Source organism: Miscanthus floridulus, chromosome 3 (assembly GCF_019320115.1).
Source record: "Miscanthus floridulus cultivar M001 chromosome 3, ASM1932011v1, whole genome shotgun sequence".
NCBI classification, from domain to species: Eukaryota; Viridiplantae; Streptophyta; class Magnoliopsida; order Poales; family Poaceae; genus Miscanthus; species Miscanthus floridulus.
This window is the reverse complement of record NC_089582.1, coordinates 30,822,575-30,848,618: the sequence shown is the minus strand read 5'-3', so window position 1 is coordinate 30,848,618 and position 26,044 is coordinate 30,822,575. Positions and strand designations below refer to the sequence as shown.

The window sequence follows — 26,044 nt, the reverse complement described above, 5'->3', positions numbered from 1 at the left end:
TTTGTTTTTTTATTAGTATCCATACACCCCATGCGACACCCTCATTAAATTCGCCGCTTTCCATATTCAAAACTGTCGCATCATCGTTCATTTTTTTTTCTGTCACACGATGTTGCCACATTTCGTTGAAGATTAACCATAGCTGCATCTTCAGACTGCAGTAGTAGGAGCAGTGCCTAGCAATTAATCAGATTCACGCTACTCAAGGCATCGCTACTGGTCTAGGGTGGCTTTGGTTGGCTTAAAAAAAAAACCTGTTTTTTTTTTCTTAAAAAACCAAAAGCCAAAAGCCAACAAAGGGACAAACTCCCTCCTATATTCTACGAAGAAATCAGTTTTTTCCGTGAAACATTACCGGAATCCTCAAATTTACCGAGCGTTTTTCTGTTTGCCGAGTGTCTTTCCTCGGGCACTCGACGAACAAGTTCTTTACCAAGTGCTGCTTTAAAAACACTCGGAACAAAAAAATACTCGACAAAAAGGGCGTTTGTCGAGTGTAAAAAAAAACACTCGGCAAAGAGGGGGCTTGCCTGTAACATCCCAGATGTTAAAAAAAATTAAGAAATTGATCATGTCATCATTATGCATAATCATCAAGCATCAAGTCATTAATGCATTTCATGTTTATATTATTGCATGCAAATGTTGATTATGAAATGTTTTATATGAAATAATGTCAATAATGGTGATTGGTATGAAGCTTGTTTTATGAAATGGTGCTATTGGTTGAATGATATTGAGCTATGTTTAATCACCAAAAATGGTTAATTAACTGTTTTTGGAAATTCTAAAAATTAATGCAAATTCAATTTTCTAATATATATATTTCATTTGAATTCTATAATTTCAAAACCATTTAGAATTTGAGTTGGATCCTTAAAGCAAAGTTGATTGTCTCTTTCAACTAAACAACTTTGGTTAAAGGAGATTTTCATGTTTCTGTATAGATGGATGAGAATTTAAGAAAAAAATAAAAATCTGCCTTATGAACAGTGACCTGCCGTGCTTCTCTTCTCTTCTCTTCCTTCCTCTCTGCTGTGTCATCGCCGCTGTGGGTTTCCTCGGTCTCTTCTCGAAGCAAGCCGTGCCAGCTACCCATTTGGCCAGCCCTAGCTGCCCTGGCCAAGTCGAAGTGTTCTTCTTCTCTCCTTATGACACAGAGCAGGCCATCGTTCATCGCTGCCTTCTTCTCTTCTTCATCTCAGTGCCGCCACCGAGCCTTCCTTGCCGGCCAAATTCATCACCACCGAGCATTACCTATCAAATTTCTCTTCCCCACAGCTTTGTCTTACCCCTGCGCCTCGATTGAGCCCAGCCTAGATACTGCTATCGGCTAAAAATTGCCCGAGCGCTCGAATTTCGTCGCGGCCGAGCCGCCATGGCCGCCAAGCTCGCCTCCGCCGTGGCCGGCCTACTCCGGCTGCTCTAGCTCCTTTCTCTCTCTTGTTTTGCGCTTAACTTTGTGCCGTGATGCTCGCAAGCAAACTGGTTGATCGTCTTATCCACAGGACACGTCGGAGCATGGCCTGCCGCCATGTCCGCCGCTGCAGTTCATCGGTGCACGTGGGCAGCTCTTCACCGGCCATCTCCGGCAACAATTCGTCCACACACGGGTGTGCACAGGTCCTTGCTTGCTCCAGTACCTCTCCTTCGCCGCCTGCGAGCATCATCCGACCGGAAATCGAGCTTCTCCAGCGTCCTCTGTTCTTCAAATCGCGACCAGGGACTTCGGCTTCAAATTCGAGAATTGTGAGGGGCTTTTCTGTGAACCGCAGACTCATGTGAATAGTGCCTGTTGGACCTGTTTGCTTTGAAATCGGCTGGAACTTTGAAAATTCATAGTAATTCATAAAATAGCAAATGAGGACTTTTTGAAATCCTTGTGAAATTGTCTATGTAGTAGATCTATAATATAGTATGTTTTAGTTTAAAGTTTTAGCTGCAAAAATAGATTTGTGCAGTAAGGTTGTAATGCTAGTTGAATTTGTTATTTTCCATAACTGCAGGTCTAGGGCTCCAAATGAAGTGAAATTTTTGTGGCATGCTACTCATGTGATAGTTGATGTGTGGTAAAAATTTCATGAGTATTGGATGAAGTATGAGTGAGTTTTTGATTTATCTCGCTCTCACATGATTTCTTGCAATAGCAAATTGTCTTTTTCATAGAGGTAGCTATACTTATGCAAATGGTATGAAATTTGTACAGTAGACTATTGAGAGGATATATGAGCTACTGTAATTTTTGTAGAATTTATTGTGCATTTGTTTGTATATGTTCATAAATACACCTTGATGTCTAAATAAATTAAGAAATGCTTTAAGAAAATTTATTTAGAGGTGAGCACCATGCTTTCTGGTGTTCTTTAGTCATGTGTGAAATTTTGGTAAAGTTGGTTTTGCCCAATTATGTGTTTGCAACATAAGTTAATAATTATTTTCTTGCCGATGTGGTTTATGGATAGATCTAGGAACTTAGCAAAGTTCTTCATGATAATATGCTTTGTTGTGAAACTTGTTTATACAAAAGTTGTAGATAATTCATGTATCTAGCTTCTGTTAAAATTTAGTGGTATTTGGCCTTGTGGTTTGTGAGTTATGCCTATTTAAAGTTGGGTTTCAGAAATGGCTGCTCTCTGTCAATTGTGGACCAGTTTCTATAAATGGGTATATTTGACTTAGTTAAACTTGAGAATCATGCTAAGATGATTAAAGATGAATTGTAGAAAATTTCGTAAGCTTTCCAGAATGTCTTGTTGCATGGCTATTGGGTTTGTATAACTCTAGTTATGATCCAAACATGAACCTATTGTTTCCAGTCCAGAAATAGACATGCTAGTTATGGTTGTTTACTCCATGTGTTGCTAAGTGTGGCTTATGCCCTTGTTGATGGTCAAGTTATGATACTTGTGACCTTGTTAAACTTGTGTCATGCTTGATGTGCTTGCTCTCTATAGTTAGTTGTATGATGTTAGTTAAATAGTAAACCTTGATGACTTAGGTTTTGTTTGAAATTTTGATTGAGTGATGACCTTGGGTCATTAGCATAAGATGATTCTTGGTACTTAAAGTAAGTAGTTGGGTTTATAAAAAAAGGTTTAGTTAGTTTTGACTTGTAACTGTACCGTGAAGGAAAGTTGTATTCAAGTTAATCTTTTATGCTTTCACCAATGCACCTCCATGCATCATGTCATACAATCCATCATGCTAAAGCATGCATTATTTATTTACGTGTAGTGTATACGTGAGTGAGAAGGTTCGCGTTGACTAATCTTCGGATGAGTGTCATCATTCAATGGTGCTCGTGTTGATCAAGTGTTGGAGAAGGTTCATCCATCAATGGTGATGCTGTCAAGTCTAACTCCATAATCTCTCTGTGGAACTAACCTTTTCTATCGACCAAGGCAAGCCCCGGTTTATGCATTAAACCCTTACCTTGTTACTTTGAAAAGTTTATCACCTATGTTACTTATTGCATTAAGTTGATTAAATCAAATATACCTACTTGATGCATTTCCTACCTTGTTAATTGTTTACCATCCTTGAAGATGTTTTCATTTGCAAAGGCGTAGTATGCTTAGTATGCTTATGATAGGTTTTCAAAGTAAAAGTTTTGATACAATCAAAGATGGCATACTGGCCAAAGAAAGAAAGAAGATAGAATGAACTAGAGACTAGTCGGGTGACTTATCTTGAATTTTGGGTAATGTTGCCGACTATGTCGCTTAAAGGCCACTCATTGTGGATCTTCTGAACGAGACACTTTGTAGTACTGGTCACATACTCCGGTAAGCCTACTTCGGCTAATCCGATACTATGACGAATGCCCACGCACTGGGAGTGGAGAGATGGCGGGAGTAGCGTGTACCCTCGTGGCTGGAATGTGGCCGGATTTGAGGTGTGCTGTACTCTCGGGTGGCGTGGAGATGGCTTAGTATAAGAGGATCAGGTAGCGAGGTTGATATATGCAAGATTAAGTTCTACATATGTCGTGTGATAAGGAATCCCCAGCTGGGACTTGAATCAATTCGAATTGCCGGTGCTCCGCGGATATGGAGACTCGATTCATTACAGAAGCAATGCAGGACTGGTGAATTACTAAAACTTGAGAAAAGGAATGGAATGAGAAGGATTGGAACATGGGATATGAACACTTAGTTTGAGATAATGAACCAAGAAGACTTAGGGGAAAAACTTGAAAATAGGATCAAGAATAGTAAGCTTTTGGCAAAGAACTTTTGAATCTTGCTACATCCTTATCTTGCCCCAACACCTGCATCTCTAAAGTCTTTCACCCCCTTTTACGTCGGGTCAGTCTTGTTGAGTACTTTTGTACTCAGGGTTTGTTAACCCTTGTTGCAGGTGAGCCTCATGAGCAGGTCTGTTTTGGACCTTGCTGCATGACCGTTGTTCAGGTCGATGATGATAAATGAATGTGTGATCCTTGGGCAGGATACTTATTTTGTGTGTTATGTTTATGTTAGTTATGCCACTCCACTACTACTATGGTTTGTAATAATTATCGAACTTAGTTTGTAAGGTTTGAAACAACTGGTTTGTAAACTATGTTATCGTAAGACTTCCGCTAATTTACTCTGATGTATATATTTGAATAAATGTTGTAATACTGCGATGACTCTGTAATGCGATCCTGCTCGGAAATCGTGGATGATTCGGGGTTCCCCGAGGACACCCGACAGACTTCTTAAGTTACCAGGAACATATGCATAGTTGTCAAAGGTCGTTGGACACTGACAAGTGCATGTGGGTCCTATAATTTAGGAGGTTCTGCCACAGAATGGTATCAGAGCGATCGTTACAAAGTCTTTGTTGTATTGGTTTATAAAAACTTCAAAATGATTTGGGACAAATATATATAACTTGTTAATTTGGTCCAAATTGCTTCCGACTTATCTTATTGTCGGTGTTTTGGAATCGGGGGGTCCTCAACCAACGAGTAAATTTGTGCTGCGTGCTCCCGAACCGGATGGTGATGCAAAGAGACACAAGGTTTATACTGGTTCAGGCAATCGAGGCCCTACGTCCAGTCTGAGAGATCGATCTTGTATTCCTTGCACCGGAGTGCTCGTAGTAGGGGGTTACAAGCTAGGTGAGAGAGGGAGCTAGCCCCAGGTCTCGGTGGAGGTGGTGCGGGCTGCTTGAGGCGTTGTTCTCAAGTAGCGTAGGAGTGTGTAGTTCTATCGGTGTGTTTGTCTTTCTGCCCGTCGCCCCCCGGTGGTGGTACCGGCTACCTCCTTTTATAACCGCAAGGAGAAGACCAGAAGTACATGAGAAGGCTACTATTTGCTGACATATTCTGCTCCCCGGAGCAGCGCGGCGTCGTGGGAGTTCCCGTCGGTGTCTAGTCGGTATGGTCTCCAGGCCGGCGACATGCTGCGCTCCTGTACCTTTGTTGACTTGGTGAAGTGCCGAGGCCTGGGGGCTGCTGTGGTCGGTTGTGTCGAGACCTGCTGTGCTGAGGCCGAGACCCGCTGTGCCGAGGCCTGCTGTGCTGAGGCCGAGACCCGCTGTGCCGAGGCCTGCTGTGCCGAGGCCTTTGCGGACGGTAATGCGGAGTCTTGGCGGCCATCGTCGTAGTTGATTTAGGCGGAACAGTGCGGAACGTGCGTCTACAGGATATGGTACCCTGTATCGTCAGCAAGGGATGGTAAAAAGGCGATTTGACCGTTGTCCCGTCGCTCCTTTCGCGGTGCACTGCCGATCGTGGCTTACGTAGTGGGTGCAGCTGGGCGCATTGATTGGACGCGACAGCCTGCTAGAGCGACTTTTGAGGCGGAGGCGACGAGGTTTGCGGGACGAGCCCAGCCTCGGACGAGGCGGAGCACGGCCAGCTCACCTGAGGCCCTACCGGGAGTCTCGGGCGAGGCAGAACTCGGCCGGGAGTCTCGGGCGAGGCGGAACTTGGTCAGTCCGCTGGTCCCGAGGTCACAGGAACCCAGTTCTGACTCCCCACGTCGTGTTCGTCCTTGGTGCAGGAGTTTAGGCAGCACAGTAGCCGGTAACCCCTGCTCAGTCCCGTCGTGGATGGCAGGGCGCTGACGTGCTGGTCTGTCACTTCGCCGTACTGTGCCGTCGTCTGGTTGTCGAGTGGTTGAGCGCCTTGATTAGATGTGATGTCCAGCCGGGGTAGTCTAGTCAAAGCGGTGGTCGCGGGGCTGGTGGCGAGCCGGCCTCGCGTGAAATAGGAGAATCGCAGGCCTCGGCGAGGGGGCCTCGGGCGAATCGGACAATCGGTACTTCTTCTGAGGCCTCGGCGAGAGGGCCTCAGGTGAAGGGGCCTCGGCGATGGGGCCTCGGGCGAATCGGAGATTTTTGGCTGAGACCTCGTTTGTCTTATTGGTTCTTGCTTGGGGTACCCCTTCTCACGGTATCCGACAGTAGCCCCCGAGCCTTGGGGGAGTGGAGGCACTCCCCCTGAGGTTCTGGCGAGAATTGGCTCTTGATAGTTCCTGTCGGGATGGTGTTCCGTGTTTAAGGTTTCGGTGGGTGCGCGCGAGCGCACCCGCCGGGTGTAGCCCCCGAGGCCCTGGAGGAGTGATTTCACTTCTTCAGGGGCTTTTTTCTCTTTCGAGTGAGGGTTTCACATTGTGTTTTGCTGAGCCCGTGGATACGAGTTCGGATCGCTGGGCCTCGACGATGCTGCGGGAAGAGCCCCTTAGCCTCTGCCTGGAGTAGGAGGTCCGTCAGGGGTTCCCCCGGCTTTTTGTATGACCCTCGTGCTTCCTTTTCACTCGGAAGGAGGGGTGGAAGATGCCATGCTACCCTCGGGGGGCGCGAGCGACGGCATTTCCGGTGAGCTGTTATCGGGTAAGTCCGAGTGGAGGCCCGTACCCCGTTCGCTGGGGGTCGGCTAGCGGTCCGGAGACGCGCTCCAAGAGTACCGGCGGGTTTCTCTAGTGGGTGCCGAGGCCGTTCGCTGGGCCTCGGTGGCTCGGTGCCTCCCTACGGTGGGATCCCATTCGGAGACCTCCCTGCCGGTCTCGGACACGACACAGGGCGCGCTTGTACAGGCTCGCCCGTAGTCGTCCCTGACTCTTTTGCCCTGGGGCAGCTGTCGAAACCCCTGGGGGCCCAGCCTTCGAACCCCTGGACCGTAATGGACTTGGGTCGATTGTCTTTATCTTGTGTGCAGGAAGAGCCCCCGAGCCTCTGCACGGAGCGAGAGGGCGGTCAGGGGTCCCCCCGACTTTTTTGTCCGTCTCCCGCACGTCCTTTTCGCTCGGACGGGGGGCTGTTTGCCGAGCCCACTCGTGTGCGAGCCTAAGCCGCTGGGTCTCGGCAAAGTTTGCAGGAGGAGCCCCCGAGTCTCTCGCACGGAGCGAGAGAGCGGTCAGAGGTCCCCCTGGCTTTTGGTTCGCCCCTCGCGCGTGAGGGTTTGTCAGCCGAGCCCCCCTCGGGTGCGAGCATAGGTCGCGGGGTCTCGGCGTCCTTTGCAGAAGGAGCTCCCTAGCCTCTGCAGCGGAGCAAGAGGGCCGTCAGGAGTTCTTCTGGCTTTTTGAACGACCCTCACGCTTCCTTTTCGCTCGGAAGGAGGGTTTGTGTTGCCGAGCCCCCTCGTGTGCGAGCCCAAGTCGCTGGGACTCGGCAATGTTTCGCAGGAAGAGTCCCCTAGCCTCTGCGCGGAGCAAGAGGGCCGTCAGGGATTCTCCTGACTTTTTGTTCGACCCTCGCGCTCCTTTTCGCTCGGAAGGAGGGGTGGAAGATGCCACGCTACCCTCGGTGGGCGCGAGCGATGGCATTTCCGGTGAGCTGTTATCGGGTAAGTCCGAGTGGAGGCCGTACCCCGTTCGCTGGGGGTCGGCTAGCGGTCCGGAGACGCGCTCCAAGAGTACCGGAGGGTTTCTCTAGTGGGTGCCGAGGCCGTTCGCTGGGCCTCGGTGGCTCGGTGCCTCCCTACGGTGGGATCCCATTCGAGACCTTCCCTGCCGGTCTCGGACACGACACAGGGCGTCCCAAGCGTTTCGCTTGCTTGGGCCTCGGCCTCGTATAGGCTCGCCCGTAGTCGCCCCTGACTCTGTTGTCCCTGGGGCGGCTGTCGAAACCCTTAAGGGCCCAGCCTTCGAACCCCTGGACCGTAGTGGGCTCGGTGCCCAGTTCCTTTGCCGTGAAAGGAATCGGGTGGGGGTTATTTCTCTCCCTACGGCTAACAACGGCAGGCGCGTCTTTTGAGGCGGCTTTTTTCGGGGAGGCGAAACGGCGCCTGCTGCTGTTGCGGTTGGACGCGACGTGGCGTCAGCCTACGGGACGTAACTGCACGCGCAATTAATGAGGGAGTGGGTGCGTGGGCGGTAAGACCGGATCTGGATAACCGCAGCGGATTTTCTGGGGGAAACTTCCCCGATTCCGTCGCCCGGTGGTTTCGTCTCGTCCCTGCATAAATACGCAAAGAGCCTCGCCCTCCCCCTCCTTACCTTTTCCGTGTTCGCTTTGCTGCCTCCGCGCCGTTGTTGAGAGCATAGAGCGGGGAGGAGAAGGGCGAGAGAGAGAGACTGAAAGAAAGAGGGAGAGAGATTACCGCCGTAGCAGCGTCCTCCGCCGCGCAATGGCTGGTGGTCCCGTCCTCCTCCCGGCGGATCCCTAGGAGCGGTCTGATGTCACCGAGGAGAAGCTACAGTCGCTTCGTGGAGGCCGGTCTTCTTCGCCCGATCACCGACCCTGACGAGCCGGAGTGGATCGCTCCGGGGAACGAGTCGGAGCCGAGGCCGCGTGACGGCTACGTGGTGAGCTTCGTCGTCTTCCACGAGCGAGGCCTCGGGTCGCCGGTGGATCAGTTCATGCGGGCGCTCCCGCATTACTATGGCGTGGAGCTTCACAACTTCAGCCCCAACTCCATCGCGCAGGCGGCCATCTTCGTCGTCCGTCTGCGAGGGGTACTTGGGGATCGCTCCCCACTGGGAGTTGTGGCTCCACTTGTTCCGAGCGACGTTCACCACCAAGCCGGGGGGAACGAGGGGGGCTCGGAAGGTGACGAGGGCCGGCGGCTGCACTCTTCACGTGCGCCAAGACCTGGCAGTCCCTCTACATCCCGGCCCAGCTGTCATCGTCCAACCGTCGTTGGTATGACAGCTGGTTCTACCTCCGCAACGACGACGGAGGACTTCCCCCTTATACCGGGCGGGTTGTAGAGAGTCAGCCAGAGAAATGGGGATACGGCGTCATCAAGGTCGATCAGCCTAGGCTGGAACCGCTCTTGAGGGCCTTGGGGAAGCTGCGCGACCGCGGCCTTTCGGCGGCCGTGGTCGTGGCGGCTTTTCACCGCTGGAGGGTGTTGCCGCTGATGGCCCGGCGTCGGCGGCTGTTCGAGATGACCCCAAGCGATCCGATCGCCGGTATCAAGATGTCCGCCTTCGCCCTTACCGACGACGAGACCCTGCGTCGGGTGAGAGAGGCGGTAGACGGGAAGCCGAAGCTCGACGATTTGATGCCGTTCCCGATGCGTCCGTCGCGGGGGCACATTTCGCTGGTAAGTTGGATGTTGCCGAGGCTTTCGCGGCCTTCTTGTTTTCCGCCTTTTTTGTCTGTTGTCTTACTTCGTCGTTCATACAGGGGATAAGAGACATGCGAGACTCCCCGCCGCCCGTTCCCGAGGACGCCCGGCGGCGAGCCGTGAACAGGGCGCGCACCGTGGAGGAGAAGAAGAAGAAGATGCCAAGGAGGCGAGGCGCACGAAGAAGCTCCTCGCGCGCGAAAAGCTGGACGCCCGTCGCCGGCGTCAGAGGCTCGACGGTCTCCCGTTGGAGGCCGTCTCCCTCGACGTCGGTGTCGGATTCTTCGGGCGACGGCGGTGGGCGCGAGATGGAGACGGCTTGCCTGGAAAACCTCCCGGACATTAGGGAGATGGTGCCCGGGGCGCCGGCAAGGAGCCTGACGCTCCTAGGAGGAGGAGGCGTCCCAGGGCCGGTGGCGGCCCGCCCCGGGACCGAGGCCGAACCGCCCGAGGCACGGGTGTTGGAGGAGCGTGCCGTCAGGCCCGATGGGCCCGACGGCGGAGGTGGAGCAAGCGACGGTGGGGGCGACCCCATTGTCTCCGCGAAGGGTCGAGGAGGTGCCGGGAGTCCGGCGGAGGCCAGCTGGCGCCGGTGGACACAGGGGCCGTGCTGCTGCCCCCATCGCCGCCGTTGCAGAGGAGGCTGGCGGTGTCGAAGCGGCTGCATCCCCGTTCGCGGTAAGCGTCTTTTTCTGGTGGAGTCCGTAGTACTTCTTGTTTGCCCCTTGGTCGCATGCTGACCTTGGGAGTGTCTTTGCTTCCAGCCAGAAGCATCTGGTGGAAGATCCTGCCTTGGCGCCCCGTAAGGCGCTCAAGGTGAACGTTAGCTCTTCCGCCCATCAGGCAGCGGAGGCGCAGGCTGGCGTGCAGCGTGGCGCGGCGTCGGGCGGGGCCGTTTCGGAGGAGGCGGCTGCCCAGGAAAAGGGTGCCGAGGCGGCCGCGGAGCGAGTGGAGGAGGAGGAGCCCCGCCCCGCGATGTCGTGGGTCTTGGGGCGAATGAGGCTGGGGCGTCCACCATTGCCGAGGCCATTGAGGGTGAGGCCGGAGCCCCCAAGACCTCCGAAGTCAGGGCGGTGGACGCCGAGGCCGACCGAGGTAGAGACGGCGGAGGCCAGAGCCCCCGGGTCCGTCGAGGCCGAGGCGATGGAGATGGAGACGGAGCAAGTTTTGGCGCCGCCCCTGGTTCAGGCAATCTCGTCTGATGATTCCTCCCATGGGAAGGAGGCGGCGGACGTCGAGGCGGCCTAGTACCGTGGAGCAGCCAGTCCCAGATCCCGCCGAGGGGAGTTCGGCCCTTGTCCGGCTACGGCCCGAGCCCCGTGGGTGGAACTTCCCGCGTGTTTTCTGGCGGAACCGGGCTGACCCCGAGGGGGAGCCCGTGTTCGCCCTTGAGGATACCGCAGAGGGGGGGCATTGGGACACCCTCGAGCAGTACCGCCAACTGGCAGTGCGGTCGCTGCAGACAGCGATGACTATTATGGGGCGGGACTTGCCCGGTGTCACACAGGTAAGTACTTTCCTCTCTCGTGCCGCGTTGTTTTCTCTCCGAGCCCCCTCGCAGTGTTTGACGTGCGTTCTTTGTTTTGCCTCCTTAGGAGCTCGAGACCCGATCCCTTGGGAAATCGGTGTTCCTGCGAAATGAGAGGGATATCTGGGACCAGCTCCGGCAGGCAGAAGGGCCTGCTTGCCGATGCCTAGGGGCTTTTGTCGGCGCGGAGTGCGGAAGTGGAGGACCTCCGCCTTCGTTGTGCTGACATTCAGGCCGAGTTGGCCACGGCTAAGGAGCAGTCTGCCCCTCTGGTGGCGAAGATCAAGGAACTAGAGGAGGAGCGAGACTCCTTCAGGTCTCGGGCCCAAGAAGCGACGGCCTCTGCCAAGGTCACAGCCGGGCAGCTGGGTGCGGAGCAGAGCGAGCATCAGGCGACGAAAGTCGCCTTGGCAGAGGCTACCAAGGCGGCCGAGGCCTCTCAGGGTCGAGGTCTCAGCCTGGAAGAGCAAGGCCGAGGGTAAGTTCGCTGAACCATGTTCCTCGTTCCATTTGCTCTGGTTCGCGTTTGACTCCTGACCCCTCGTCGCGACGTAGATCTGGAGAAAGAGGCCTCCCAGGCGGCAGAGGCCTCCGTCGCAGCGCAAGCGGCGCTGGATGTTGAGGTACGGGAGCACGAGGCGCTGCGCAGCGCTGTCCGTACCGCCTGCGAGGCCCTTGACGTCGAGGGAGTCCAATCAGGCAGCTCCCTTGGGAGCCGCCTGATTGCGTTGAGCGGCCGCGTCCACGAGAGGCTCCGGGGGGCGTTGCACACGGGCGTCAAGCGCGCCCTGGCCGTCGTCTCCTCGCACTACGCCATCAACCTCGAGGCTGTCAGCGACGGCTACGTGTTGCCAGAAGATGACGAGGAGGCTGATGCAGGAGGTCGTGAAGCTGTTGGAGGCGGCTGAGGCACCTGGCACAGCGCTGGCCAGTCTATTTGAAGAAGAGGTGGTCCCTCCCGCGCCGGCCGCCGATCCCTTGAGCTTTGACCTGGGCCAAAAGGGGCCATGTAACCGGATTGAGTTAGTTGCCATACCGTGACGTTTTTGTGGCCGTCGAGGCCTTTAAAGTATTTGCGTATGTGCGTCTTTTAACTGTTTTCTGTTCTACTTCCGAGCCTGTGCCCTCTGTCTCGATCTTGGGAACCCGCAAAGAATTCCTCGGAACCTAAGCCGTCCTTTGGCGAAGGGTGGTGAGGGAGCTGCCGTAGCCCAGAGGCGTAGGCCGTTCTCACGACTCGACCGGCCCTTTGGCCTCGAGACAAGCTTTTGGTCTTTGGGTTTCTTGTGAAGGTCCCGCCGGAGCGCGAGAGAGTTTGGCGTAGAAATTTTTTGAAAGACCATTAACAAACGGTGTTCGGGACTTAGGGGGTTCCCCCTTTTTAGCCCCTGAGGGAGGCTCGGCTTTGCAGAGGCAGAGCCGAGTCTCCCTTATAGCGCTATTGTGGCGTCGAGCCCCTATTGATAGACAAGCTCTCTGTACAGAACTTCCTCGGAGCCTACGCTGTCCTTTGGGTGAAAAGGTGGTGAGGGAGCTGCCGTAGCCCGGAGGCGTAGGCCGTTCTCACGGCTCGGCCGGCCTTTTCACCTTTGAGACGATCGTACGGTCCTTAGGTTCTATACAATCGACTTGTCTATAAGGGGGTTCCTCGAAAGATTATAACAACTAAGAATGCTTCTTTATTGTATTTCGAGAAACAATGTAAACAACGTTTGGAAATTTAAGGGTAGAAACGACGTAGCTGTTCTATGTTCCAAGCGTTGGTGAAGATTTCGCCCTTCTCGTTGGCTAACTTGTAGGTCCCGGGCTTCAGCACTTGAGCGACGATGTACGGCCCTTCCTAGGGTGGGGTCAGCTTGTGGCGGCCCTTGTTGCTCTGCCTCAGTCTCAGCACCAGGTCGCCCACCTTCAGGTCTCGGCTTTGGACGCGCCGGGCTTGGTAGCGTCGTAGGGCTTGCTGGTATCTGGCCGAGTGTAGCAGCGCGACAGTCTCGGGCTTCCTCCAGTTGGTCGAGGGCGTCTTCGCGGGCAGTGCGGTTGCTTTGCTCGTTGTAGGCCTGTAGTCTCGGGGAACCGTATTCCAGGTCAGTGGGGAGGATGGCCTCGGCCCCATAGACCAGGAAGAACGGTGTAAATCCCGTGGCTCGGCTCGGTGTATTCCTCAGGCTCCAAATGACCGATGGGAGTTCGGCAAGCCATTTCTTGCCGAATTTCTTCAACCGGTTGTGTATCCTAGGTTTGAGACCTTGTAGGATCATGCCGTTCGCACGTTCTACTTGGCCATTTGTCCTGGGATGTCCTACGGCCGACCAGGCCACACGGATGTGGCGGTCGTCGCAGAATGTCAGGAACTTGTGGCCGGTGAATTGCGTCCCATTGTCGGTGATGATGGTATTTGGGATTCCCGAACCTGTGGATGATATCCGTAAAGAACAGCACCGCTTGCTCGGATTTGATCTGAGTGATCGGACGAGCCTCGATCCATTTGGAGAATTTGTCGATGGCTACCAGCAGATGGGTATAGCCCCCGGGTGCCTTCTGCAGAGGCCCAACCATGTCCAGCCCCCACACAGCGAATGGCCATGTGATGGGGATGGTTTGGAGGGCTTGGGCCGGGAGGTGCGTCTGTCGAGCGTAGTACTGGCATCCCTCGCAGGAGCGTACTAGCTTCGTGGCGTCGGCCACTCGCTGTTGGCCAATAGAAACCTTGGCGGAAGGCGTTACCCACGAGCGCCCGAGGCGCCGCGTGGTGCCCGCAGACTCCCGCGTGCAAGTCCCAAAGTAGGGATTGGCCAGCCTCGGTGGTGATGCATCGTTGGAGAATACCAGATGGGCTACGCCTATACAACTCGCCGTTGCAGAGGACGTAAGTCTTGGCTCGTCGCGCAAGCCGTCGGGCCTCGGCTTCTGTCCGCAGGAAGCTCTCCTCGAACGAGGCGATCAAGGAAAGGGACTCGCCAGTCCGTTCCTTGGTCGGCCTTGGGAGGCTCTGCGTCAATCGCCATGGCCTCGGGCTTGGCTGGCGGGGTCTCAGTGGCAGAGGGGGCCTCGGGCCCTGCGGTGGGCTCGGCCGATGGGCCCTCTTCTGTCGCCGAGGCGTAGTCGACGGATGGCTTGTGGAGGTCTCTGGCGAAGACGTTCGGGGGGACCGGGGTCCGTGCCGACGCCATCTTTGCCAGTTCGTCTGCGGCCTCGTTGAACTTTCGCTGCAACGTGGTTGAGTTCGAGGACCGTCGAACTTGTTTCTCTAGGCGACGTACTATCGTGCAGTACGCCTTCATTTTGGGGTCATGGCAGCTTGACTCTTTCATCACCTGATCGACGACGAGCTGCGAATCACCCCGTACGTCGAGACGTCGTACTCCAAGTTCGATGGCGATTTGCAGGCCGTTGACGAGGGCCTCGTATTCGGCCACATTGTTGGAGGCGGCGAAGTGAAGCCGGATCATGTAGCGCATGTGTACTCCGAGGGGCAGAGACCAGGAGCAGGCCCGCGCCAGCCCCAGTCTTCATCAGAGACCCGTCGAAGTACATGGTCCAGCATTCTGATTGGATCTGAACGGGTGGCAGCTGTGTGTCGGTCCACTCGGCTACAAAGTCGGCCAGGACCTGTGATTTGATCGCTTTCCGAGGCGCGAAAGACAAGGTTTCCCCCATGAGTTCGACAGCCCACTTGGCTATTCTACCCGAGGCCTCCCGGTTTTGGATTATCTCTCCCAGAGGAAAAGACGACACCACAGTCACCGGGTGGGACTCGAAGTAGTGACGCAGCTTGCGTCGAGCCAAGACTACGGTGTAAACCAGCTTCTGGATGTGGGGGTAACGCGTCTTAGTCTCGGAGAGCACTTCGCTGATGAAGTAGACAGGTCGTTGGACGGGTAGAGCATGTCCCTTCTCCTGCCTCTCGACTACTACGGCCGCGCTGACCACTTGGGTCGTCGCGGTGACGTAGAGTAAGAGGTGCTCGCCCTCGGTGGGCGGAACCAGGACGGGGGGGTTGGTGAGCAGTGCTTTGAGCCTGGCGAGGGCTTCCTCGGCCTCGGTGGTCCAAGAAAAGCGCTCGGACTTTCTCAAGAGGCGGTACAGGGGCAGGCCTTTTTCGCCGAGGCGCGAGATGAAGCGGCTTAGGGCCGCAAGGCATCCCATGACCCTCTGCACCCCTTTGAGGTCTCGGATCGGGCCCATGTTGGTCACGGCCGAGACCTTCTCCGGGTTGGCCTCGATTCCACGTTCCGAGACTATGAATCCCAAGAGCATGCCTCGGGGAACCCCGAAGACACACTTCTCGGGGTTGAGCTTGATGCCCTTCTCTCTGAGACATGTGAAGGCAACCTCCAAGTCGCCGACGAGATCATCCGGCCTTCCTGGACTTGACTACGATGTCATCCACGTAGGCCTCGACGGTTCGCCCGATGTGTTCGCCAAAGACTTGGATCATGCACCGCTGGTAAGTAGCCCCTGCGTTTCTGAGGCCGAACGGCATGGTTACGTAGCAGTACATGCCGAATGGAGTGATGAAAGAAGTCGCGAGCTGGTCGGACTCTTTCATCTTGATTTGGTGGTAACCGGAATACGCATCAAGGAAGGAGAGGGTTTCGCATCCTGCAGTGGAGTCGACGATCTGGTCGATTCGTGGTAGTGGGAATGGGACCTTCGGGCACGCTTTATTTAGACCAGTGTAGTCCACGCACATCCTCCACTTGCCGCTTTTCTTCCTGACTAATACAGGGTTAGCCAACCACTCTGGATGGAATACTTCCTTGATGAACCCGGCTGCCATGAGCTTCTGCACTTCTTCGCCGATGGCCCTGCGCTTCTCCTCGTCAAACCGGCGCAGGCGCTGCCTTGCCGGCCTGGAGCCCGCCCGGATATCTAAGGCGTGCTCGGCGACCTCCCTTGGTATGCCCGGCATGTCCGAGGGACTCCACGCGAACATATCGACGTTCGCACAGGAGAAAGTCGACGAGCACAGCCTCCTATTTGCTGTCGAGGGTGGCGCTGATCTTCAGTCCTCGGCCGTTGGGGACGGTGAGATCGACTGGGGACGAGCTTGACGTCCTCCGCGGGCTCGAAGGTCCCGACGCGCCGCTTGGCAGTCGGGAACCTCGCTACCAAGCTGGTCGAGATCGGCGATGAGGGTCTCGGACCTCCACGATGGCCTCGGCGTACTCGATGCACTCGACGTCGCAGTCGTATGCATGTTCAGTACGTGGACTCGACGGTGATGATGCCGTTGGGGCCTGGCATCTTGAGCTTGAGGTAGGTGTAGTTGGGGACCGCCATGAACTTGGCGTAGCATGGGCGCCCCAAGATGGCGTGGTAAGCCCCCTTGAATCCAACCACCTTCGAAGGTGAGGACCTCCTTGCGGTAGTTGGAGGGAGTGCCAAAGCAGACGGGTAAGTCGATGCGCCCGAGGGGTCGTGTGCGCTTTCCTGGCACGACGCCGTGGAAGGGCGCGGAACCGCCTCGGAGCCGTGACTGGTCGAGCTCCAGGAGCTCCAGAGTGTTGACGTAGAGGATGTTGAGGCCGCTGCCTCCGTCCATGAGCACTTTGGTGAGCCGGGTGTTGCCGACGATCGGGTCGACGACAAGCGGGTACTGCCCGGGGTTTGGAACATAATCGGGGTGGTCATCCCGATCAAAGGTGATTGCCTCTCGAGACCAGTCGAGGTACCGGGGGGTGGCTACCTTGACCGAGAAGACCTCCCGGCGTTCCCTCTTTCGCTGGCGCGCCGTGAGGCATGCCGAGGGTCCGCCAAAGATCATGAAGGCGTTGCGTACCTCGGGGAACCCATCATCTTTATCGCCGTCCCTCTCGCCGGCGCCCCTTTTCCTGGCGTCATCGTCGTCGGGGAGCCCAAGCCTGGCGTAGTAACGCCGGAGCATGGTGCATTCCTCGAGGGCATGCTTCACCGGACCTTGATGGTAAGGACAGGGCTTCTTCAGCATGTCGTCAAATAGCCCGGGGCCCCGGGGGCCTCGGGGATTCCTGCGATCTGCTGTGGCGACATGGCCGGCCTCGAGGACCTCCTGCTTCCCTGGGCGACCCTTCTTCTTTCTCTTGGGGACGCGGGTGGGCGAGGCCTCGGGGGCCTCGTCCTTCTGCTTCCCCTTGGCGTCGTTGTTGGGGAAGATGGCCCCAACCGCCTCTTCGCCCGAGGCGAAGTTGGTGGCGATGTCAAGGAGTGCGGCCGCCGTGGTTGGTACGTTCCGGCCTAATTCTCGGACCAGGTCTCGGCAGGAGGTGCCAGAGAGGAATGCTTGGACGATTTCCGAGTCACCGACGCGGGGCAACTCGGTGCATTTCTTGGAGAAGCGCCGGATGAAATCTCGAAGAGATTCGTCCGGCTTCTGGCGGCAACCTTTGAGGTCCCAGGAGTTCCCGGGGCGCACGTAGGTGCCCTGGAAATTCCCGACGAAGACCCTCACCAAGTCGTGCCAGTCGTGGATCTGTGCGGGGGGAAGGTGTTCGAGCCAGGCTCGCGCTGAGTCTGACAAGAACAAAGGGAGGTTGCGGATGATGAGCAGGTCATCGTCCGCACCACCTAGCTGACAAGCCAGGCGATAATCGGCTAGCCATAGCTCGGGGTTCGTCTCGCCGCTATACTTTGTGAGGTTGGCAGGTTGCCGGAACCGGGCTGGGAAGTGAGCGTTGCGGATGGCTCTACTAAAGACCTGAGGGCCAGGTGGCTCGGGAGAAGGACTGCGGTCCTCTTCACTGTCGTAGCGACCGCCTCGGTGTGGGATGGTAGCCCCGGGCGGCTCCGTCGTCGTGGCGCCGTCGCCTGCCAACTACCTCGTGGTCGCCTTGTACCTCGCGTTGGTGTCCAGGTCGGTCGCGCACCGAAGGGGCCCTGTTGACCATCGTCGCGCGAGCAGGCTCGGGACGGACCGAGGCGTCCTGGCCCTAGCGAGGTCGCGCCATGGGTTGCTCCGAAGTGCCTCCGCGCCGGCGGGAGGCGGAACTTTCGGCCTGCTGCACCGCTGCGGTCTCGAGAAGGTCGCGGAGCTCTCCGCGGACCCGTCGCCCCTCGGTGGTGGAGGGCTCGGGCATTGCTCGGACCAGCATCGCAGCTGCTGCGACATTCTGGCTAGCGCGATTAAAGATTGGGGGTGGCTCATCCCCCTCGTTGTCGTTGATGCGGTGATGGACGTCGCGGGCCCTCCGTCGGGCTCCTCCGCCCTCACCGCGCTCTTGCTGCTCCTGCTCGAGAGTGTCCCGAAGCTGTTGCAGAAGGAGTCGGTCTTGTTCGACCTTGGCTTGAAGCTCGCGGAGCTGCTCCAGGTCTGGGTGTCGATGCTCCCCGCGGACGGGATTCTCGTTCCGTGCTGTCGGGGCTTCGAGACACGGAGGTGTGGCATCGCCCGCCCCTGCCCGGGGCGGGGAATGGTTGCCTGTCCTCTCTTCCTCTTCGCCCACCCTTGGCATCCCGAGCCCGACGTGGAAGCACTCACGGGATGGATCGTACGTCCCTTCGTTGTCGGAGTCGGAATAGCCGAGGCAGTAGTCGCTTGCGGCCAAGAATTGGCGCAAAGCCCCAGGGTTGTGAAGTTTGGAGAAATCCACCCCGGGCCATGCCTCGTCCTCGCCCGAGGAGTCGGAGTGGGTGCTCAGGTCGAGAACGAAGCGCTGTCGGCGTTCCGAGGGGTGCTCGTGAGCGGTAGTGTAAGCGTAGGCATAAGAGGCGGCGGCATTTCGCAGCCCAAAGGGGTATGGGGACGGCGCCGTCTCCAGATTCTGCCCCACCGGGGTTGGCTCTTCAGGGAGTGGTGGAGCGGAGCTAGACGACTGGGCGTCGCCGCGAGCCACCGGCGATTTTCCTTTGTCCAGGCTCAGGCCAGACAGGTCCCCAGCCAGGGACCCCGTACCAACAGCTGGTCGTAGGATATCGGCAGGGAGTGGCGTGCCGCCTTAGGTTCGCGTAGCGTCGGGGTCGCCTTGCTCGCATCGTGCCTGGCGAGCGCGGCGAGAGCGGCCGCCCGGACGCCGCCTGCGCCTGGGCTGCCGGGGCGTGACTTCATCGTCGGACGGTGGGGCTCGAGGAGTGAGGAGCACCATGTCGTACTCATGCCCTAGAGACATGAACTCTAGGCTCCCGAACCAAATCACGGTGCCGAGACGCAATGGTCGTATGGGGTCAGCCATCCGAGTCCTGCTGGGATGACGAAAACGACACGCAGCGGCCCCTACCTGGCGCGCCAACTGTCGGTGTTTTGGAACCAGGGGGTCCTCAACCAACGAGTAAATTTGTGTTGCGTGCTCCCGAACCGGATGGTGATGCAAAGAGACACAAGGTTTATACTGGTTCAGGCAATCGAGGCCCTACGTCCAGTCTGAGAGATCGATCTTGTATTCCTTGCACCGGAGTGCTCGTAGTAGGGGGTTACAAGCTAGGTGAGAGAGGGAGCTAGCCCCAGGTCTCGGTGGAGGTGGTGCGGGCTGCTTGAGGCGTTGTTCTCAAGCAGCGTAGGAGTGTGTAGTTCTATCGGTGTGTTTGTCTTTCTGCCCGTCGCCCCCCGGTGGTGGTACCGGCTACCTCCTTTTATAACCGCAAGGAGAAGACCAGAAGTACATGAGAAGGCTACTATTTGCTGACGTATTCTGCTCCCCGAAGCAGCGCGGCGTCGTGGGAGTTCCCGTCGGTGTCTAGTCGGTATGGTCTCCAGGCCGGCGACATGCTGCGCTCCTGTACCTTTGTTGACTTGGTGAAGTGCCGAGGCCTGGGGGCTGCTGTGGTCGGTTGTGTCGAGACCTGCTGTGCTGAGGCCGAGACCCGCTGTGCCAAGGCCTGCTGTGCTGAGGCCGAGACCCGCTGTGCCGAGGCCTGCTGTGCCGAGGCCTTTGCGGACGGTAATGCGGAGTCTTGGCGGCCATCGTCGTAGTTGATTTAGGCGGAACAGTGCGGAACGTGCGTCTACAGGATATGGTACCCTGTATCGTCAGCAAGGGATGCTAAAAAGGCGATTTGACCGTTGTCCCGTCGCTCCTGTCGCGGTGCACTGCCGATCGTGGCTTACGTAGTGGTGCAGCTGGGCGCATTGATTGGACGCGACAGCCTGCTAGAGCGACTTTTGAGGCGGAGGCGACGAGGTTGCGGGACGAGCCCAGCCTCGGACGAGGCGGAGCACGGCCAGCTCGCCTGAGGCCCTACCGGGAGTCTCGGGCGAGGCAGAACTCGGCCGGGAGTCTCGGGCGAGGCGAAACTCGGTCAGTCCGCTGGTCCCGAGGTCACAGGAACCCAGTTCTGACTCCCCACGTCGTGTTCGTCCTTGGTGCAGGAGTTTAGGCAGCACAGTAGCCGGTAACCCCTGCTCAGTCCCGTCGTGGATGGCAGGGCGCTGACGTGCTGGTCTGTCACTTCGCCGTACTGTGCCGTCGTCTGGTTGTCGGAGTGGTTGAGCGCCTTGATTAGATGTGATGTCCAGCCGGGGTAGTCTAGTCAAAGCGGTGGTCGCGGGGCTGGTGGCGAGCCGGCCTCGCGCGAAATAGGAGAATCGCAGGCCTCGGCGAGGGGGCCTCGGGCGAATCGGACAATCGGTACTTCTTCTGAGGCCTCGGCGAGAGGGCCTCGGGTGAAGGGGCCTCGGCGATGGGGCCTCGGGCGAATCGGAGATTTCTGGCTGAGACCTCGTTTGTCTTATTGGTTCTTGCTTGGGGTACCCCTTCTCACGGTATCCGACACTTATTTCATTCTCTCCATTCCTTATTTGATTAAAAAGGCTTTGTGTGGTGGAGTAGTAATCTTATTATGCCGTATATAATAACAACTATTGTTTATGTACCATAGGAGCTTTGATGTTTAGTAACGTAAGAATCGTTCATGCATCATGTCATTAATGAAACACTGCACATATTCCAGTTATAATCATTCATATGAAGTTGAAATATAATGATGTTTACAACTTCCTCCTTCCATTCAGGGAATGGCTATTACTTGATATAGCTATTTTGTCCCAATGAATCTGGTCATGCACCAGGCTTTGCCAGTAAACCACTCTTTACTTATTTTTGCTCATAAGTTCTACATCATTTGGAACTTTTGATGCACTTTAATTTTTCCCTGTCTACTAAATGTTGAAACTTGGGACTAATCCTTGAATTCTCAAACCTATGCATGTGTCATGTCTTGGTCTCTCCTAATGCAACACATGCTAGTTCCTTGATCTTGCTAGCTTGACAAGTGTTACTTGTGAGTTACTTTAGTTGTGCCCTATGGTGGTGCCATGATCCATGATTTACGGTGCCATGTCGAAACCTGGGGTCTCCTATGGACTGCAGCCATAAGGAAATACTGCTGGGCGCTCGCTGGTATCGAGGTCTGTGGTCATGATCCATTATAGCTCCGCAATTAATGTAATTCACTCATTTTGGAACTCTCAATTGGAATTCATGTTTCATCATTCCATTGATGTTATAAAATCCTTTGTACCTTACAACTGTCTTTTGATCTCGTTTACAATTTCAAGTCAACTCTTGTTGTTTTATGAACAACTTGAAAGTTAATGTGTTTGACACATTTCCTTTTCCATTACTTACCCTCGGACTTTAAATCTCGGGACGAGATTTCCTTAAGGGGGAAGGATTGTAACATCCTAGATGTTAAAAAAAATTAAGAAATTGATCATGTCATCATTATGCATAATCATCAAGCATCAAGTCATTAATGCATTTCATGTTTATATTATTGCATGCAAATGTTGATTATGAAATGTTTTATATGAAATAATGTCAATAATGGTGATTGGTATGAAGCTTGTTTTATGAAATGGTGCTATTGGTTGAATGATATTGAGCTATGTTTAATCACCAAAAATGGTTAATTAACTGTTTTTGGAAATTCTAAAAATTAATGCAAATTCAATTTTCTAATATATATATTTCATTTGAATTCTATAATTTCAAAACCATTTAGAATTTGAGTTGGATCCTTAAAGCAAAGTTGATTGTCTCTTTCAACTAAACAACTTTGGTTAAAGGAGATTTTCATGTTTCTGTATAGATGGATGAGAATTTAAGAAAAAAATAAAAATCTGCCTTATGAACAGTGACCTGCCGTGCTTCTCTTCTCTTCTCTTCCTTCCTCTCTGCTGTGTCATCGCCGCTGTGGGTTTCCTCGGTCTCTTCTCGAAGCAAGCCGTGCCAGCTACCCATTTGGCCAGCCCTAGCTGCCCTGGCCAAGTCGAAGTGTTCTTCTTCTCTCCTTATGACACAGAGCAGGCCATCGTTCATCGCTGCCTTCTTCTCTTCTTCATCTCAGTGCCGCCACCGAGCCTTCCTTGCCGGCCAAATTCATCACCACCGAGCATTACCTATCAAATTTCTCTTCCCCACAGCTTTGTCTTACCCCTGCGCCTCGATTGAGCCCAGCCTAGATACTGCTATCGGCTAAAAATTGCCCGAGCGCTCGAATTTCGTCGCGGCCGAGCCGCCATGGCCGCCAAGCTCGCCTCCGCCGTGGCCGGCCTACTCCGGCTGCTCTAGCTCCTTTCTCTCTCTTGTTTTGCGCTTAACTTTGTGCCGTGATGCTCGCAAGCAAACCGGTTGATCGTCTTATCCACAGGACACGTCGGAGCATGGCCTGCCGCCATGTCCGCCGCTGCAGTTCATCGGTGCACGTGGGCAGCTCTTCACCGGCCATCTCCGGCAACAATTCGTCCACACACGGGTGTGCACAGGTCCTTGCTTGCTCCAGTACCTCTCCTTCGCCGCCTGCGAGCATCATCCGACCGGAAATCGAGCTTCTCCAGCGTCCTCTGTTCTTCAAATCGCGACCAGGGACTTCGGCTTCAAATTCGAGAATTGTGAGGGGCTTTTCTGTGAACCGCAGACTCATGTGAATAGTGCCTGTTGGACCTGTTTGCTTTGAAATCGGCTGGAACTTTGAAAATTCATAGTAATTCATAAAATAGCAAATGAGGACTTTTTGAAATCCTTGTGAAATTGTCTATGTAGTAGATCTATAATATAGTATGTTTTAGTTTAAAGTTTTAGCTGCAAAAATAGATTTGTGCAGTAAGGTTGTAATGCTAGTTGAATTTGTTATTTTCCATAACTGCAGGTCTAGGGCTCCAAATGAAGTGAAATTTTTGTGGCATGCTACTCATATGATAGTTGATGTGTGGTAAAAATTTCATGAGTATTGGATGAAGTATGAGTGAGTTTTTGATTTATCTCGCTCTCACATGATTTCTTGCAATAGCAAATTGTCTTTTTCATAGAGGTAGCTATACTTATGCAAATGGTATGAAATTTGTACAGTAGACTATTGAGAGGATATATGAGCTACTGTAATTTTTGTAGAATTTATTGTGCATTTGTTTGTATATGTTCATAAATACACCTTGATGTCTAAATAAATTAAGAAATGCTTTAAGAAAATTTATTTAGAGGTGAGCACCATGCTTTCTGGTGTTCTTTAGTCATGTGTGAAATTTTGGTAAAGTTGGTTTTGCCCAATTATGTGTTTGCAACATAAGTTAATAATTATTTTCTTGCCGATGTGGTTTATGGATAGATCTAGGAACTTAGCAAAGTTCTTCATGATAATATGCTTTGTTGTGAAACTTGTTTATACAAAAGTTGTAGATAATTCATGTATCTAGCTTCTGTTAAAATTTAGTGGTATTTGGCCTTGTGGTTTGTGAGTTATGCCTATTTAAAGTTGGGTTTCAGAAATGGCTGCTCTCTGTCAATTGTGGACCAGTTTCTATAAATGGGTATATTTGACTTAGTTAAACTTGAGAATCATGCTAAGATGATTAAAGATGAATTGTAGAAAATTTCGTAAGCTTTCCAGAATGTCTTGTTGCATGGCTATTGGGTTTGTATAACTCTAGTTATGATCCAAACATGAACCTATTGTTTCCAGTCCAGAAATAGACATGCTAGTTATGGTTGTTTACTCCATGTGTTGCTAAGTGTGGCTTATGCCCTTGTTGATGGTCAAGTTATGATACTTGTGACCTTGTTAAACTTGTGTCATGCTTGATGTGCTTGCTCTCTATAGTTAGTTGTATGATGTTAGTTAAATAGTAAACCTTGATGACTTAGGTTTTGTTTGAAATTTTGATTGAGTGATGACCTTGGGTCATTAGCATAAGATGATTCTTGGTACTTAAAGTAAGTAGTTGGGTTTATAAAAAAAGGTTTAGTTAGTTTTGACTTGTAACTGTACCGTGAAGGAAAGTTGTATTCAAGTTAATCTTTTATGCTTTCACCAATGCACCTCCATGCATCATGTCATACAATCCATCATGCTAAAGCATGCATTATTTATTTACGTGTAGTGTATACGTGAGTGAGAAGGTTCGCGTTGACTAATCTTCGGATGAGTGTCATCATTCAATGGTGCTCGTGTTGATCAAGTGTTGGAGAAGGTTCATCCATCAATGGTGATGCTGTCAAGTCTAACTCCATAATCTCTCTGTGGAACTAACCTTTTCTATCGACCAAGGCAAGCCCCGGTTTATGCATTAAACCCTTACCTTGTTACTTTGAAAAGTTTATCACCTATGTTACTTATTGCATTAAGTTGATTAAATCAAATATACCTACTTGATGCATTTCCTACCTTGTTAATTGTTTACCATCCTTGAAGATGTTTTCATTTGCAAAGGCGTAGTATGCTTAGTATGCTTATGATAGGTTTTCAAAGTAAAAGTTTTGATACAATCAAAGATGGCATACTGGCCAAAGAAAGAAAGAAGATAGAATGAACTAGAGACTAGTCGGGTGACTTATCTTGAATTTTGGGGAATGTTGCCGACTATGTCGCTTAAAGGCCACTCATTGTGGATCTTCTGAACGAGACACTTTGTAGTACTGGTCATATACTCCGGTAAGCCTACTTCGGCTAATCCGATACTATGACGAATGCCCACGCACTGGGAGTGGAGAGATGGCGGGAGTAGCGTGTACCCTCGTGGCTGGAATGTGGCCGGATTTGAGGTGTGCTGTACTCTCAGGGTGGCGTGGAGATGGCTTAGTATAGGAGGATCCGGTAGCGAGGTTGATATATGCAAGATTAAGTTCTACATATGTCGTGTGATAAGGAATCCCCAGCTGGGACTTGAATCAATTCGAATTGCCGGTGCTCCGCGGATATGGAGACTCGATTCATTACAGAAGCAATGCAGGACTGGTGAATTACTAAAACTTGAGAAAAGGAATGGAATGAGAAGGATTGGAACATGGGATATGAACACTTAGTTTGAGATAATGAATCAAGAAGACTTAGGGGAAAAACTTGAAAATAGGATCAAGAATAGTAAGCTTTTGGCAAAGAACTTTTGAATCTTGCTACATCCTTATCTTACCCCAACACCTGCATCTCTAAAGTCTTTCACCCCCTTTTACGTCGGGTCAGTCTTGTTGAGTACTTTTGTACTCAGGGTTTGTTAACCCTTGTTGCAGGTGAGCCTCATGAGCAGGTCTGTTTTGGACCTTGCTACATGACCGTTGTTCAGGTCGATGATGATAAATGAATGTGTGATCCTTGGGCAGGATACTTATTTTGTGTGTTATGTTTATGTTAGTTATGCCACTCCACTACTACTATGGTTTGTAATAATTATCGAACTTAGTTTGTAAGGTTTGAAACAACTGGTTTGTAAACTATGTTATCGTAAGACTTCCGCTAATTTACTCTGATGTATATATTTGAATAAATGTTGTAATACTGCGATGACTCTGTAATGGGATCCTGCTCGGAAATCGTGGATGATTCGGGGTTCCCCGAGGACACCCGACAGACTTCTTAAGTTACCAGGAACATATGCATAGTCGTCAAAGGTCGTTGGACACTGACAAGTGCATGTGGGTCCTATAATTTAGTAGTTTCTGCCGAGTGTAAAAAAAACACTCGGCAAAGAAATAAAATCTTTTTTCTAAAAAAAATAAGAAAAAAATAAAAAAAATTGTCGAGTGCTCAGATCTAAAACACTCGGCAAATAAAAAAAAGCTCGCCTCCCTCTCTCTAAATCTGCCCTCCAAATCCGCCGCCGCGCGCCC

The 26,044-nt window shown here is 53.0% G+C and overlaps 1 long non-coding RNA gene across 1 annotated transcript; it reads left to right on the top strand.

Moving 5' to 3' along the window:
* The first annotated feature begins 918 nt into the window (after nt 1-918).
* Nucleotides 919-25,711, top strand: LOC136541539 (uncharacterized). Its single transcript, XR_010780386.1, has 5 exons — nt 919-1,749; nt 3,235-3,401; nt 22,596-22,836; nt 24,322-24,488; nt 25,448-25,711. It is a non-coding gene; the product is annotated as an uncharacterized lncRNA (long non-coding RNA).
* The last annotated feature ends 333 nt before the right edge of the window (nt 25,712-26,044 follow it).